This window comes from Peromyscus californicus, unplaced genomic scaffold (genome assembly GCF_007827085.1).
Source record: "Peromyscus californicus insignis strain IS unplaced genomic scaffold, ASM782708v3 Scaffold_12__1_contigs__length_115047231, whole genome shotgun sequence".
In the NCBI taxonomy this organism is placed as follows: Eukaryota; Metazoa; Chordata; class Mammalia; order Rodentia; family Cricetidae; genus Peromyscus; species Peromyscus californicus.
Window position 1 is genome coordinate 88,651,814 of NW_026294413.1, and position 6,240 is coordinate 88,658,053.

The window sequence follows — 6,240 nt, forward strand, 5'->3', positions numbered from 1 at the left end:
AGAAGCCGTTGACCAAACCATTAGGAACAAGGAGCCCAAATTAATGTATACTCTCTTTAGTTGTTCCTGTTAGGTATTGATTGAGGCAATGAGAGGATAAACATACCTGTAATGCATAGGACTAGTCTAAGTTAGAAGGAAATTTGAGGAAGTTAGCAGAAAGTAGAGGAGGCAAAGGTGAAAAGCATACAAAAGGAAGAATCCTGGGCCCAAGATGAAGCAGGATCACACAGAGGGGCCTTAGAAGGTGAGTGAGCCTGATAGGTAGGTATACACAGAAGGATGAACATTATTCTAGAAAGTAGAAACTGTGGGCCCCAAGGCAAGGAAATTGGAAGTGAGTTCTCATAGACTACCATGAATATGTGAAAGTCCCACAGTGCCATAGTATTTTATTTGGAGACATCTGGGTGACTGATTTCTTGCCTTAGTTCCACATAGATGTTTAGCATCCTCACAGGCAGATCTAGGCCAAGGAACTGTATCTCCTACAGTGATTGTAGTTGTTGGGGAAGTCACATACATGTTTACCCTCAACTTGCCCACCCCCTCCCAGCTAAGCCGGGTTGGTTTCAGTACACTTTCTGGGAATGGAAGAACGGATGCTGCTGTTTCATTAGTGTATACTGGTGGCTCTTAAGATATAGTCGGGGTTGGAGATTTAGCTCAGTGGTAGAGCGCTTGCCTAGCAAGCACAAGGCCCTGGGTTCGGTCCTCAGCTCCGACAAAAAAAAAAAAAAAAAAAAAAAAAAAAAAAAAAAAAAAAAAAAAGATATAGTCAATGGTATCCTGACATTTCTTTAGAAACATCCAGGGTTTCCTGGAATGAACTGGAAAATAGCCAGCGTGGTAAGAGGTGGAATCAGCATGCCCCATTTCAAAGGGAGCAGAGTGACTTTGGCTTGTTTTATATATTCCTCCTCTGCATAAGGTCTCCTTTGTTTAAAAACAAAACAAAACTTCCACACCATTTAAACAAACAAGAAAACACTTTTTAAATAACAGAGTATTTTGAAAACTACCTTATGGGGTTTAGAAGGAGGCTCAACATGGCTGCCAGTGCAGGAAGGAGGGTGGGGAAGGAAAAAAGTACTGTTATAATTACTTCCCTAAAACACGGAGTATGGATTTGAATTTGGATGAGAAATGACCTCCAAATCTAGAACTAGACATGGCTTCTATTTTTAATGCTTTGGCCTCTTTGAAAGAAACAAAGGAGATCACTGTGCAGACATAAAGGGGAGAAGGGACCCATTTCCCTTGGGCAGACATAAGCAAGTGTCAAGAACAATACCCATACTCAATATATCTGGTTTTTTTTTTTAAATATAGAAACATGTCTCAGAAAGCTAAGTAACATTTCCCAAATCTCACAGTTAATTAACAGGGGTGATTAATAAACAGGGCCATAGATTATGCAATACTTTGGCAAGGCTGGCTTTGGGATCCAGGGTTATTTTGGTTGTACTGGAAAATTCCACAGGAAGAACTTTCTTCGTCTACCATGACTACTGCAGTGGTCAGGTCTTTGTTTTCGGGCTCTTGGTTTTGTAATTTATCTTCTCATGGACACTAAGGTAGGCTTTAAACATCTCCAAGGTAATTTAGCCAGCAATGAGGTGGATAAAATGTGCCAAACTTTGACTTTCGAAGTGTGTTGTTCATGGATTTGTGATTTATCTTCATTATTTACTAATTTTTCTTTCTCTTTGGCACTTGGCCCTCAATGCTTCAGATAAATATGTCAAAATACTTATTCTTCAAAACATGTTTGTTTCTAATTCTTAGATTCCCCAAGCCAACATCTTAGGTCTTCACTGTATATTAGCCCCAGTTACCTCTGGCTAAAACAGACATATCTGGGCCACGTTATGGAGGAGTATCCCACTTGCAGACCTCTGTGAGATGCTCCTTCATGTCCTGGGATCGACACCTGCTCTTTTCATTACTGACAATAATATTAACGTACTAATATCTTTCCACTCTATAATCCCTTGTAGAAATATTGTTTCACTGAGTTAATAATTTTTGTCAGATTGAAGTTGTCATTTTACAGGTTCTACTTTTGGGTCCATACGTTTTCACAGCTGAGAATTAGAAAGGTGAAGATCAGCAGCCTGCTGAGGCAAGATCCAGTGGGCAACAGGAAGACAGATGGGACAGTAAAGGAAAAGAGAGGGGGGAAGTGATGGAAGGCCAGACCCTAAAGAACAGCAGAGGAGGCCTTTTCATGCTTACAGCCGGTGATGAAATGGCTTCCCATGCTGTTATGGTTTAAGTGTGAAATGACCTTCATTGGCTCATGTGCTTGAATGCTTGGTCCCCCCGGCCAGTGGCACTGTTCTTGGGGGCTTTATCACCTTTTGGACATGGATTTAGCTGTCAGGTACACATCGCTGGGGGCCAGAGATTTGAGGGCTAGAGCCGGGCCCCTCGCTCAGCCAGAGCTCTCTCTTCCCTGGGCAGTAGCCACCTGCTAAGATCAACCACTGACCAAGCACTCGAGCCATACTGCCTTTCCCACCGTGATGTCATACATCCCTGAACCATCAGCCATAAAGAAATCTCTCTTCTCAGAAGTTGCTTTTCTGTCAGGTGTTTGGTCCAACGATGAGGAAAGTAGTGAGTGCTCACATGAACAGCTCTTGGGCCTTATGTTGTGCTAAGCACCACCACCCCCCTCCCACATACACCACCTCTAGTTTCCAGGCAGCTCTTTGCACGTGGCTCTTCTCCAACCTCCTGCTGCTTCATGAGCTGAGGTCGTCTCCTGTGCATTTTGCTTATGGCCACACTTACCTCCCCATTTGGCTGTAAATGAATTTCTGCTGTGTGACTAGGAGCCCCATCAATGTCCAGTAAAAGGTTCCATGGAGAGAATGGAAGATTTATCTACCTCCTGGGGACGGTGCTGCATCAACAGCATATTTCTGAAATGTGTCCCGTGGCATCTCTTCTATTGTTCAGAGCAGCTTGGAGACTTCTTCTTGCCAGGTGCTAGGCAACAATTGAGTCAGAGCAGGAACGTGCATCTCAGAGGTGGCTATGGAGAGCATCAACTCACTTAGATGAAAATCACTTCTGTGGCCTGGCATTGGAGTACAACAGAAATATGGAGTGGCCATAGCATAGTGTGGGGCAGAGAGGAGGGTGGAGAGAGGGGCTGAGCTCTGTTCGCTGCTCAGCCTTCACACTCCAGGTAAGGGAGTTGTCTGAAGGCCACACATCTCAGTGTGAGGGCTGCTCAGCACACTGTCCCCATTCTGTGTGGTCTTTTACGTGTTCGGCGCTGTGACAGTTTTTGAGGTTTGGCAATATTTAAACACGGAGCAGCTTTTGGTCAGGGAGCATGAAGAACTGCGTGTTGGGGACCGGCATCTGATGCAGGGCCTGGCAAATGGCAATCACGGCAACAGCTATGTCTAGAAAGAAACACGGGGAACTCCCATGAGTAACTCCCCCACAGTTGCCCTCTACCTCAGGACATCCTTTGAGAGCAGAGTTTCTAAAACTTTGCACTGTTGGTATTTGGTGCAGGATGCCTTGTTGTAGGACAGTCTTCTGCATGATAGGGTACTTATCAACATCCTCAGATCTCCTACCTGGGTGCCAGAAACAATGCCACTCCTGGTTCAAACATGGCCACAATTAGAAAGCAACAAAAACTATCTCCAGACATCACTCAATGTTCAAAACTTCTCCTGAGTGAGAAACACTAGTCTAGGGAGTGGTAACTCTCATGTCCAGCTATGAAATAAACCTGGAGCTGAAACTTCCCCCAAACATAGTCTGAACCACCCTTGCCGCTCCATGTAGCTGTGCTTTCAAAAGACATCAAATCATTTACACTCTTCCCTGGTGACAGATCATCAGTTCCTTCTAAGATATCTCCAAGGTCATTGGATCCAACAGACTCAAGGCTTTCTGGGGAAGAATAATGTATTCTTCAGGCTCCACTATCAAATCAACAATTACCTGACAAATAGCATAATGGGTCATGAAGTTATGGGGTTACAGGGTTTTAAAAAGATCTACCCTAAACTTCTTAAAACTTCCTTTGCTGTCCCCAGTGTGTGTGTGTGTGTGTGTGTGTGTGTGTGTGTGTGTGTGTGTGTGTGTGTGTGTGTGTGTGTGTAGGTGCATGCACGCATACACACATGGATTCTATAGATTGACATCAAGTGTCATCCTCAATCACTCTACTTTATTCTTTGAAGCAGGGTCTTTCATTGAACTTGGAGCTCACCAGTTTGGCTAGGCTGGCAGGCCAGTAAGCTCTAGCACTCACCTATTTCTGCCTCCTCAGCTTTGGGATTATAGGCAAGCCATGCCATGCCAGGCTTTTATGAGGCTGCTGAGGATTCAAGCCTAGATCCTTCTGCTTATGCAATAGGTACTTGACTATCTGAGCCACCTTCCAGACCCCTTTTGCCTATTTCAGAGCAAAGAAAAGCTTTAACAGTGCTGTTAAAAGCTGACAAATCCTAGGCATAGTATGGCCTGCCTATTCATCACTATTTATTCTTGGGCCCAAATCATCCCTCTGCTTTTCATTGCTTCACCTTCTCAAGTCATTGTTCACAGGAATTTAAATGTCTGCTTGGTGTTTATCACAATAGACAGGCTGTGCTCAGACAGTGGAGCCCACAGGGTCAGAAAGAGGAGAGCACACTGGCTGAATGCCTGCCACGGACCTGAGAGTCTTTCATGCATCACATTCACCTAGTAATAACTGAAGAAAAGTTAGCATCTAACAAATTTGTAGACAAATGACCTAGTTTGCTTTCTGTTGCTGTGATAAAATACCACAAACCCAGGGCTTATTTGGCTTATAGGTAATAGTCCATCACTGATGGAAGCCTGGGTAGGATATTGAGGCAGGAATTTGTACACAGAAACTAAAGTAGAGACCATGGAGGAACGCTCCTTGCTGGCATGTTTCCTCTAGCTCACCGAACTACCTTTTCTTATACAATCTCCATCTACCTGCCCAGGGGTGGCACCATCCACACTCCCACATCAACCAGCAATCAAAAAAATACTCGTGCAGACATGCCAACAGACGAAGCCAAGGTAAGCCATTCCTCCATTGAAGTTACTTCTTTCCTGGTGTGTTACATTTTCAACAGAAGTTAACTATGACAACTGGAAGCTACAAGCATAATCATAAGACTCAAGAAAAGCAGATGCAAAATGAGATTGCCACTTAGGATAGCAGAGGAGGGATGTTACATAGTTGAGGGAGGTCAGTGGATAAGATACTTTACACACTCGTGTGTAGTTTAGGATAACAGTATCTTTCAATAATTTATGAAGGGGTCTTTGCCCTTAAATGCCACCCTTCCCTGCTTCTATTCCACTCTACCACTTTCGGTGGATGTCTGCTCTCTGGTCAGGGGCTCTCTTTATTTTCTCCCCTATCAGTCCAGAGCACGGCCTGTGGCTTCAATGGCCAGGTCCCTGCACGACATGGATGCTTGGTTCGAGAGATTCGGACCATTTGACTAGCAACTGAACTACCTTCTTTTAGTCCTAAGCATTTTTGGAGTTTCCCCATCATGATATTAGACTCTTGGATCAGTCACAAGGCTATGTACAGGGGGTCTCTCAGCTACTCTCTCTAAATGAGTAAGCCAGGATGCTGGCAGGGTCTCGTGGTTTGAATGCAAAGTGACACCCCCCTCCCCCGCCCGCCGGCTCTTATTTGAGTGTTTGTTCCCTGGCTGATGGTGCTATCCTGGGGACTGTGGAACCTATAGGAAGAAAAGGATAGCTGGAGAAAAGAGGCTCCAAGTGGGCCTTTGAAGATACTAGCCTATGGCCTGGTTGTGGCAACACTGTGTCTTCTGGTCCACCAGTAAGTGAACAGTTGGTGCTGCATACTCTCGCTGCCGCAGACTGAGCCACGCCACTCTGCCTCCCCTACTACTGTGGGCTGTAAAGCCCCTAAAACTCTGAGACAAAATCAGCCCCGCTTCCCTTCAAAATTTGCCTATCTGACAAATTTTGGTAGCAGCCATGCAAAAATGACTAACACAACCAACAAGGCAGACCATGAAGGTCTTATTATTTCCTACTCCTGGGATGGTATGACCCAGCAAGCTCTCATCACAGAAGCCTTCTTTAGAGGAACACTATGTTTATGTGGCTGGGAGTCAGAGGGTCCTCCGGAGGTTCCTCAGAGAAGGATGATAAATAAAGTGACAGACAGAAGACAGAAAGATCACACCTGGCTCAGGC

General features: G+C 44.8%; 1 non-coding gene across 1 annotated transcript; it reads left to right on the forward strand.

Moving 5' to 3' along the window:
* The first annotated feature begins 646 nt into the window (after positions 1-646).
* Positions 647-727, forward strand: Trnaa-agc (transfer RNA alanine (anticodon AGC)). The gene has a single exon. It is a non-coding gene; the product is annotated as a tRNA-Ala (tRNA).
* The last annotated feature ends 5,513 nt before the right edge of the window (positions 728-6,240 follow it).